This window comes from Hibiscus syriacus, unplaced genomic scaffold (genome assembly GCF_006381635.1).
Source record: "Hibiscus syriacus cultivar Baekdansim isolate YM2019G1 unplaced genomic scaffold, ASM638163v2 tig00111834_pilon, whole genome shotgun sequence".
Lineage (NCBI taxonomy): Eukaryota > Viridiplantae > Streptophyta > Magnoliopsida > Malvales > Malvaceae > Hibiscus > Hibiscus syriacus.
Window position 1 is genome coordinate 683,087 of NW_024063192.1, and position 11,492 is coordinate 694,578.

General features: G+C 34.8%; 1 non-coding gene and 2 pseudogenes across 1 annotated transcript; all 3 read left to right on the forward strand.

Moving 5' to 3' along the window:
• The first annotated feature begins 2,128 nt into the window (after positions 1 to 2,128).
• LOC120171546 lies at positions 2,129 to 3,234 on the forward strand (annotated as a pseudogene).
• A 354-nt stretch (positions 3,235 to 3,588) lies between these two features.
• Positions 3,589 to 3,660, forward strand: TRNAT-UGU. Its single transcript has one exon. It is a non-coding gene; the product is annotated as a tRNA-Thr (tRNA).
• Positions 3,661 to 5,680: 2,020 nt separating this feature from the next.
• Positions 5,681 to 10,887, forward strand: LOC120171416 (annotated as a pseudogene).
• Positions 10,888 to 11,492: the final 605 nt, after the last annotated feature.

Below are 11,492 nucleotides of genomic sequence, written 5' to 3' on the forward strand. Positions count from 1 at the left end.
GAGACATTTAAAAATATCATTATTTAAAAGTAGGGTAGAGTTCACAAATAGTCTTCCGACTATAGAATACTGTATTATTAAGTCTATCAACTATTAAAAGTTATAAAGTAGTCATTCGACTATAGAAAATTACTTTATTAAGTATCTCGACTATTAAAAGTTATAAAATGGTCACACAATTATTCATTATGTAAAACTCGTACTTTTTCGTTAAAAAATGACAGTTGTCTAAGCTGGACGTTAACATGATGACTGAGATATGATAGTCATTTGAGATTCTGGTATCAGATTTTATCATATCACAGTCAGTAAGTTAACGTTCAACTCAGAATACCATCAATTTTTAACAGAAAATGATAAGTTTTGAACATAATGAATAAACGAGATGTCATTTTGTTAGTCAAGGAACTCAACAAAACAACACTTTATAGTTGAATTTGTAACTTTTAATAGTCGAAGACTTAATAAAATAATACTATACAGTGGGGACTATATGTGTACGTAACCCTTAAAAATATTGATATATCCGATAAGTAGCAGATGCACTCATGGTTGAGGGTAGGCACGTGTCCACCATGAAATTCGAATTTTCTTCGATTATACACATATTTTATTGATGATGTCCATCCTGGAATTTTATTGTGTCCACCCAGAGATTTGAATTCTCTTCAATTAGTTACTCATTTCATTTATGGAATATATAAGTGTCTATCCTAAAAAATATTTTTGGACTCGCCACTAGTTTAATCAAGTGACCCTAAAATTTTTTAAAAAAATTATTCTGCTTTGAAAATATAAATTTAGAGTATCGAATTTAAGTACGAGATCTACAAGAATATAACTTATTTAATTATATCGTCATTTTAAATATGTATCATATCATCATCTTAGCTACAAGGAAAGTTAACATTGAAGAAATCACTCGAACAACATGTTATATAAACAAAGACGTTTCTTTTGGAACGTAATTTTTAAAAGTCGTTGCTACATAAGTGTGCTTTTGTAATATATATATATATATATATATATATATATTATTTTAGTTCCTGAAGAAATGACTGTTTAGTATTATTAGTTTTAGCATGAAAAGTACTTCTATATCCAAAAGCAGTAGTGTCATCTTGATGTTTGCCAGTTGAAGATTAAACAAATGAGCTGACTTCAAAGTGAATTCCACTTCCAGAGGTGGGTGACTGATCCAAGGATTCCAAATTACCAGTTTCTGAACCACTAATTTAATGGAGATTGAGAAAGATAAAGAAAAGAAAAATAATACCTTTCTTAATTCTTAGTACTCAGTAAACAAATAAGAGAAACCAAACCAAAAGTCAATAAGGGCAAGCTCTTGCCTTTTCCTCGTACACTTTGTTATTTTCTTTCTCCCTTAGCCCCTCCAAAGACTTTAATTTCATTCTTGTCCCTTTTCAAGGTATCGTCATTTCTTCTCTGCTGAAAACAGAGGAAATAGTCTGTGTGGTTTGTTTGTCTCTTCTTTTCTTCTTGGGGATTTGAGTGTTCTGGTGGATCGGTAAGGTGAATTCAAAGTTACCCATTTCATGATTTTGTATCGATTTCTGTTTGTAGGGATTTAGGGTTGTTGGTGGAGGGTGGCCTGTTTTTGATGATCAAGAAAAATTCTTTCTTTGATTATGCAGGTTGAGGAATTCTGGGGAAAATTTTGATTTCTTTAGATGTTGAATGATAACTGAAGAAGGTGAGAAATCTGGAGAGGGGTTGAATTTTATGGATACCCTATATTGTTTCAACTCTGTATATTCCCAGGTCAGCTTATATTCAGTTCAGTCCCTTCAGTTTAGATTGTTTCATCATATTGTTTCATCATATGTTTATATAGATGATTGGATTTCTTTGGTTGGTGATTTTGGTTAGATTTTTGTAAGGACATTATCTAGTTTAGTGGTACCTTTGATTTCATGCAAGATTCTGTGTTCTTTCACTTCGAGTGCATAAGCAATTGCTAGCTTAAGTATCAAACCTTTTCTGGGTTGTTATTACCTGCATTACTCATCGTTTGTATTCCTTCTATTGTTTCGGTTGGAAGCATCGGAGAACATCGCCAGCCTTGTGCTCGTGTTGTGCAAATACTGTTTCATTTACTATCACAGCAATGGCTTACCATGAGAGAGTGCTCTTCCCGATTTCGGTGGTTCATGGTTTTTGGGAATCATCCTAGTAAAAGGCAAATCAAATCATCCCATGGAGGATTATCATGTTGCAAAGTTTGATCAGCTTCGGGGACACGAACTCGGACTTTTTGCTGTATATGATGGCCATTTGGAGATAGTGTACCATCTTATCTGCAAAAGCATTTGTTTTCCATATCTTGAACGATGTGAGTTATCGATTAATCCGATATTAATAATTCGTAAGGGCTTAGGGGCTCTGGATACCGCAGTCAAAGCGAATGTTCCGGGGATAATAAACTGAGATGATGGTTCTGTGATTCTTATTATGATAGCACCGAATTCCGGGCTGTGTTAATTGGTTGTTAAATATGTCCTTGTGCCATATAATAACTTGTAGGAGGAATTTTGGACCGATCCGGCAGGTCCATCTCTAAAGCTTACGAGAATACAGACTAAGCGATTCTCTCACACAATCCCGACTTGGGTCGAGGGGGATCCTGCTGTCACTGCAATTTTGATAGACGGGCAGAAATTATGGGTGGCCAATATTGGAGGTTCGCGTGCTGTTCTCTCAAAGAAAGGGCAGGCGATACAGATGAGTATTGATCACGAGCCGAACACAGAGCACGGAAGCATCGAGAACAGAGGTGGCTTTGTCTGTAACATGCCAGGTTCTTTCACAACTCCCCTGTGCTTATGTATGATTTTCTCTTTAAGGAAAATTCGTTTCTAATATCACCGAGCGAAACTAATCAGCACCATATCGGTATAGTTATTGCCTCCGAATGCAGATGAATCAGCACTAAAATTTTGTATGATAACGACTTACTGGTACTGTTGTAATGTTGTTGATAGGAAATTGATCTTGTTGCATTCTTTCCCAGGGGATGTTGCAAGAGTCAACGGACAACTTGCTGTTTCTCGTGCTTTTGGAGACAAGAATCTTAAATCACACCTCCGATCCGATCCGGACATGAAAACTGCTGATATTGACTCGGATACTGAACTTCTTATCCTTGCAAGTGATGAAGTATGGAAGGTGATCCACATCTCTCTCTGCACGGACCAATAATTTCTAATTTGTTCTCATATTTTATCTGCAAATTTATCCTGGTCACGTCCAACCAAGAAGCCGTCGATACTGCGAAAAAGACCAAGGATCCGCTGCCACCAGCTAAACAGCTAATGGCCAAGGCATTAAACCGAGACGGCAAAGATGATATCTCATGTATCATAGTTCGTTTCAAGGTTAAACGTGAAACCGGAAACGCAACGAAGAACAGTTCTTCGATTGCGTAAAATACGAATCAATGGGTAAACACCAACTAGCAATCTCATTAGAAGATGCAAAAGGTAATAATTAACGGTTGATATATGTTAAGATCAATGTGTTAGTTATTTTTTTGTTGAATTAATACATTAAAAGCAATCCGTCACCAAAGCCCTTATAGCTCAGTGGTAGAGCGTCAGTCTTGTAAACTGAAGGTCTGTAGTTCGATCCTGCATGGGGGCACTGGTAATTTTACAGTTTATGGAAATTTTAATTTATAAAAAGAAATTGAGTATAACTTTAATTTAAAAAAATAAACATAAAATCAAATTATTATATTTTTGTCCCTTGTAGAAATTTTAGGAATTTTTTTCGATTTTTAATAATATTATTTTGTTTTTCTGCTAATTTTAAAATTTCTATCTTTTTGTATCGAAGATAAGTTTGGACATCATATCGTAAACGTATAAAAATGATTCATGTAATTGTTAACCATTTTAATAATTTATATTTATTTGACAAGAACAATATATATATATATATATATATATATATATCTTAGTTTATGTTATTTATATCGTACAAATTATAATAATGTCTTAATTTTATATTGAAAATTATAATCTAAAACTTGAAATTTAAAATAATATTAATTATAAAATTAAAAATATTATTCATTTGTACAATTACATCGAACCTCATTTCTCTTAAGAATCTAATTTTCCTCTTAAGAATATAATTTGATATATTGATTAAATGAGACTTACAAATTACGTCAATTATCTAAATACTTCACAATGATTAAATTACACCCCAGTCCGGGTTCGGGTCGACGATTTCTCGGCCCGTGTTCCGACCCGGATGTTACGGGTACCCGGTTTTTTTATTTTTTATTTTCAAATATTAATTTTAAAAAAATATACACAAATTGAAATGTTCGAAACTTCGAATTACATACTCTAATATCCGAACATAAAATTTAAAAGTTCGAAATACAAAATCTAATAATCCATAATATAAATAATTCATTATATTTTATATAATTATATATAAAAAATAAAAGAAATAAAAACTAACCGAGTACCCGGAAAAACTAGATTTTGTGACCCGGGCCCGACCCGGGAAATGTCAGGCTGGGTACCTGACCCGGTCGGGTATTTTTTTTAGAGAATTACCCGATTTTTTTAAATCTCGGTCGACGGGTCAACGGGTCGGGTCAACCGGGTCGGGTAATTTTGCACACCCCTAGTTATAAGAGGCTTTGAAGCAAATCCTTATTTTAGGGCTGATAATAGGTCGATTTAAGCCGGACTCTGACTAACTTGATCCGAGAAGTATATCCCTCCACTCGATCATTCTAAGTTTAGAAGTTTTATTCGATTCGAAATTTGGTTAAAATTCTAGGATAAGATCCTATTCGACTTAATGTAAATATAATATATGAATCTAATTGGAAAAAAATATAGAGAAGAGTATTACAACAATTATATATAAAAATATAGAAAAAATATATTATTATTTTAAGTTGAATAAAAGAATTAGTCCCATTGCATCAGGTCGGGTCGAATTGTCATCTGTATCCTTATTACACTTGATATCTTGTGAACAAATCACATAGCATTTTTTCAAACAGAAAATTGAGATTGATAACATGATAAATGAAATGAAAATTTAGTGGGTAAACTGAAAATATTTGGGTAAACTACATATTTAGTACCTAAACTATTAATTTTAATAAATAAACTTTCAATTTTTCAAAATCATACCTAACGATTAATTTTCATTTCATTTCATTTTAGTACCTTGTTATTAAAAACTTAATGCGTTTAGTACCTAAACTATCAGTTTGTCCTATTTTAGTATATAAAATTTCATTTTTTTTAAAACTTAACGTTAAATTTTAAACGGGATACTAAAATAAAATAAAATCTAAAGTTTTTAACGGTGGTGCTAAAAATGATAAAAACTAAACTCTAGGTATAGTTTTGAAATTGAAAGTTTAGGTACTAAAACAGATGAAAACTGATAGTTTAGTTACTAAATGCATAATTACCCAAAATATTTTTGAATGGAAAATGAGAATATGTGTATAATATAGGGGCCAAAAGCAGACATAACCTTAAAAATGTAAACAGGCATAAAATAAACAACCGCGATACGGCACGCAAAATTTCCATACCTACAAAAGCCGAAACCCGGTGCGTCTTTTTTACGCGCTGCTTAACCACGAAAAGGTCCGTTCACGCCTTTACGGTATCAAAATTTAATTTTTCCTTTGGCAAACAAAAACCCTTAGTTAAAACCCTCCCAAAACCCTTTCTTTCCATTCCCTTTTTCCTTTCTATTCGAATCCGATCATGTCTAAAACGCTGAGTCTAATAAAAAACAATGCTTCCAACCCCAAGGTGTGGATTGTGGCGGAAATAACGGTGGCCGGAATCATAGTCGTGGCGGAGACCCGTAGGAGGAGGAGAAAAGCGATGATCGTCAACAGAGAGGACTTTGGCGCTTTCCTCGAACGCTTCGAGTTGACTCCTTTCCCGCAGCCTCCACCACCCGCCGCCAAACTTCCGTTATCGGGCCTCACGTTTGCTGTCGAGGATATGTTCGTAATTACATCACTTTGTCTTTCCCCCTTGGTTATGCTCTCTCTCGTATTTTATTTATTTCTTAATGGTTGCTACAGATTTGACGTGAAGGGTTACGTGACGGGGTTCGGGAATCCTGATTGGAAGAGAGCACATGAGCCTGCTGATCGGACGGCGGTTTTGATTACTGATTTGTTGAAAGGCGGGGCTAAATGTGTTGGCAAGACAGTTATGGACGAACTGGCTTTCGGGTAACCTTTTATTTTGTTCTTGTGTTTTTTTACTAGGAAGAATGTATTTGTTAAAATGTATTCAGTGTTCCTTTTTCCCCTTATTTTTGTTAAATATTAATAGAATGACTGGGGAAAATAAGTATTATGGAACACCTACAAATCCGATCATGCCGTCGCACCTTCCGGAGGTTCTTCAAGTGGTTCTGCTGTGGCAGTTGCTGCTGAACTTGTGGACTTTACTCTAGGTAATTTCAGTCTTTTACATTTCTAAGTAATCAATAAATGGTTCCCCAGTAGCGGTACCTATAACTAAGCCTGGAATTTCATAGCCTTTTCTTCTCCATTCCATCCAAGATGTGCGCTTTCAGTAGACTTGTTTTGCTGAATCTTCTTGATACAGGCTTTGTTCTTCTTAGTTCTATCTAAGCGGATAATGCTATTTTGATGACTTTGTAGGTACTGACACAATTGGCTGCATGAGGATTCCATCCGCTTTTGTGGTATTATTGGGTTCCGTCCATCTCATGGAGCTGTATCTACGATTGGAATTGTTCCCATTTCACAAAGTTTGGATGCTATTGGTACTGTAATGCGGCATTCTTATTTAGATTGTTAGATGTTTGTTGCCTTTCATACAGATCATAGCTGTTGTTATATTAGCTAGTATGAATTATAATTATGCCAACTAACTTGCCTTCACTACCTCCTTTCTTTTTACTGAAGTGTGTCGTCGGAATGTGTGATCTATTAATGGATTGATACCGCTCCGATAAAAAAGTGTGGTGCCCCTCTAGGTTTGTGGTATGCATGTTGCTCTTCTATTATAAGAGTTCCTAGTTCAAATATTTAGTGGCAATTCAAGATTCTAATTTCTTGCTTGGCATTAGAATTCTGGAAATTCACATTGCCATTTCAAGATTTCCTTTGTTTCTTTTTACTGATTTTGTTAAATTATCATGTCTAAGGATGTTTGCTCGTGATGCATCTATTCTACATCGTGTTGGACATGTTTTACTTCAATTAAAAGCAGTGGAACCTAGAAGGGGAAGGCAGCTTGTCTTTGCTGATGACTTATTCCAGCTCTCAAAGGTTCCCAGGCAAAAGACGGTGCATGTTGTTAGCAAAGCAGTTGAAACGCTTTCTGGATGTAAGTTGCATGGCCTTCAATTTTTTTCATACCAGTTGCATATTTTTTGGTGTGAAATCCTGGTCATAGTCTACTACTAGGTCTCCTGTTTCAATGGTGTGAATACTTCTTGATGTGTCTATCTCTTGTTAATTGCACAGACCAGCCTCCAAAGCATGCCAACTTTTCTCAGTTCATTGCTTCAAATGTACCTAGCCTGAAGGGTTTTCTTCAACATTCCACAAACCTACAAAATGGAATTTCTGCTTTGCTAGCTCTTTCTTCTGTGATGGTGTCATTACAAAGGTATTTGAGAATAACTTGTCATATACATACTGGAGTAGATACCTCTTCCACCTTGACTTGTTGCAATCCTTGAATTGGTATATTATAATAATCATTGTTGTGTGGAATATTTGTTTCTGGGTTTGTAGACAGACCAATACTCCTAAAATCTTGTTGTTTTACTTTTCAGATATGAGTTTAAAACAAACCATGAAGAATGGTTTAAAGATGTAAAACCAAGACTAGGACCTGAGGTTTCTCATCGTGTTCTTGCTGCAATCAACACTACGTATGAAAATATAAAAAATATGTACAAAGTCAAGACTGAGATGCGGGCTGCTGTGCAAAGTCTTCTAAAGGTGTTGCAGATTCTTCTCCTACTTCCCCTTTTCTTTTGGTTCAATTTTGTTTCCACTCATAAGGTGTTAAGCTTTTTCTAACCCATTGTTATAGTTAATTACTGTTTCTGTTTTTGATAAGAATTTCAGCCAATACAATAATACAAATAAGTTTCCCTTTTTATTGGCAGGACAGCTTTGTTGCTATGACAACTTCTTAGAATGATCTCGCCTTGTACTTTTAAATGAAAACATAGATTTTGCTTTTTTTAATATGAAACAGGAGCAACTATCTTATTAAGATCCTGAACCTCAAACTTGATATTTGAGAAATTGTTGCCATAAATAAATGATAGAACCGGCCAGAAGAATGGTACACGAGATTGCTAGAATTGATTGAATCAAAATTTATATATATTAAGTGGCTGATGTACATTAGCAGCATAACACTGTTTAATTTAGGTTTTACTTTCATGGGCCCAAAATGCTAGGATGATAGGACATGTCCTGGAATTGGATGATCTCACTTTCACATAACCAAGTTGTCCTCTTTGTTTCAGGATGATGGGATATTAGTGATTCCCACAATTGTAGATCCTCCACTAAAGCTTAATTCAAAGAAAGGGCATTCCACGGAGTTTCATGACAGAGCATGCACATTATTGAGCATTGCTAGCATGTCTGGGGGCTGTCAGGTGGCTTTTGATGTACCAGGCTTAAGTTTTCAATCTTGTATGTTGTTTTCTAGCTTCGATATCAGTCATTTATTTAACCTTACGTGCTTTTTCCAGGTCTCTGTTCCATTAGGAAAGCATGATGGCTGTCCTATTTCTGTTTTCCTTTGTCACATACCATGGAGCAGATAAATTTCTTCTTGATACAGTTTTGGATATGTACGCTTCTCTGCAAGACCAAGTGAGCATTGCATCCAATTCAGCACCATTGCCTGATGTCAATGGTAATATGGATGCTTCTGAACTCTTGAAGGAAAAGGTTTTACCAACATCTCCCAATATCTAAATTGTTTGATTTGCTAAACAAAATTTCTGCCAATGTGAACAGTGCCATGGAGTTTTTTATTGATGGAGTCAGTTTGCACCTTATCTGATTATAACTTGTCCGAATGATGTCATAGTTTGTATATTTGTATTGTTTCCCATTTGTAAGTTGTTTTACACTAGACGAGAAACAATAGGAAAAATGCCTTGTTACTTGGATGGTTGAGTTCTTGAACCTGTAAAGAAATTATGGATAACTGCTATTTCTTGCGTATCACTTGTTCAACTTCTTTTTTATGTTGCAACTTTTCTGAGCAATGTGGCATCCAAGCCTCTTTTGTGTTTGTGATATGTCATTTCTTCTTAAGTTTATTAACAGCAACTGTGACCAGAATCAAAAGTAGAATTTTCGGCATAAAATCCTAGTAGACATTTTTTTTAAGTTTCGGTGTATGGAGAATCAGAACTGGTTATGATTTAAAGTAGTACGTTCTGTTTGCTTTGAGTTTTAGTCTAGGAAAGATCTGCTGTTATAAGTTTTTTTAATGACAAGTTCCATCTCAGGGAAATGCTGCATTTAAGGGAAAGCAATGGAACAAGGCAGTTAATTACTACAGTGAAGCTATTAAGTTGAATGAGACAAATGCGACATACTATAACAACCGGGCAGCAGCTTACTTGGAACTAGGATGGTATAGTGTCTCTAAGATTTTTGCCACTTTTTATTGCCTTCTTTCACTTCAGTTCACATACCTCCGAAAAGAAAATGATTTTCGTATATGCAGCTTCCAGCAAGCTGAAGAGGACTGCAATAAGGCAATATCACTTGAAAAAAGGTAATTTAGACTTTAGAAAACATGTGACGGACTGACGGTCAATGGTGCCCTTCAATGAAATAGCTATCTTTTAAACTTCAAATGTTGAGCTTTTTTATGCACACATGAGAAAAAAGCTGCTGCACTTTTGTGCAGAATGTGAAGGCATATCTGAGACGTGGGACGGCCAGAGAGTCACTACTCTGTTATAAAGAGGCCCTTCAAGGTGAGTATACTTTATGGTGCTTATTATCCTTTGCCTGTGATAAGAGACTCATTTCCACCCATATGACTAAAATTATTGATGAAATACAACTAATTATGCATTTCAGGCTTTTCTTTTATTTCCTTCTCTTCATCTAAATTATGAAGTGTTTGGACTTCCTAATTTGGGATAAAGATGGGAAAATTAGTTTACATAATAGAATTCCTATTCCTCGTCATTTTGGTAGGTCCATTTGTTCATACTGGGTTTCCTACCTGATGCGGGTATAATAGAATCATACATAAGGTATAAGTTTTATGGAGCATCTTGCAAAAGTTCTTCCCGGATACATAGTGGTGGACATGTATGGGTGCAAACAGATTTACCCTTTGTTTGGAGCCCAAACTCATTTATATGGTGTTCGAATCTGTAGTAAGTGTGAGAGAGAAGAAGATAGTTTAAGAATTGATCCTAGAACTAATTTCTTTGCTCAGGTCGCGATCTATTTGCATCTAATAGTTTTTGAATTCAACCCCATGCATCATAGTTTAAGCAGCGGTTTGTTTGTGGCATTTGCAGATTTCAAACACGCTCTGGTTCTAGAGCCACAAAATAAAGTTGCTAACCTTGCAGAGAGAAGATTAAGAAAACTGGTTAGTTGATACTCCCCTTCTCTGCTTCTTATCTTGTCTAACGAATATGAAAGAACGCCGATTTAAGATATGCGCAATCTTTGTGCAAAGTCGGCCCTTTGGATAAACTGAAAATCGAAGTGCAAAAGCACATCTTGTTTAGAGGGTGCCGGCTGTTGCAGGTTTTGGCCGTAATTTTAGTTTTGGACACATTGTTTCTTTGTAATCAATATATGTTGGATTTGTTCAATGCCATTGAGAGTCACCTATGCAATGAGAACTTATTCAAGTGCTATATTCATGTTGAAAAAGGAAAAAAAATGTAATCTCAAAGTTTTATTCCATCTTTGCTAGGATTCCTTATTATTTCTACGAACATCTTACTATACGAGTTAGCAACAAACTAATTTTACTCGCAGTAAATTTTTAATCGTTTACATGACTTGTTTCGAACAAAGAATATTTTTACTCATTTTGAAGAAGTTACTAGAGTTTTTACCCGTCTTTCTTATTTCAAGTTTATATAATTGGAATATTCCTTCATTGAGTTTAGTATTGTTTAGTGAAAAATTAGAACAATAAATTATTTTTTGGGGGTAACGTATCTAGACTATCAGTTTTGGTCTATTTTAGTACCTAAATTTTTATTTTTTTTCAAAACCATACCTAATGCTTAATTTTCATTTCATTTTAGTGTCTCGCCTTTAAAAACTTAATGCGTTTAGTACCTAAACTAACAATTTTGGTTTGTTTTAGTATCCAATCAATTTTTTTTAATTTAACGTTAAATTTTGAACGATGGGATACTAATGAAACAAAAACGAAAGTTTTTAATGGCAGGTACCAATGAAATAA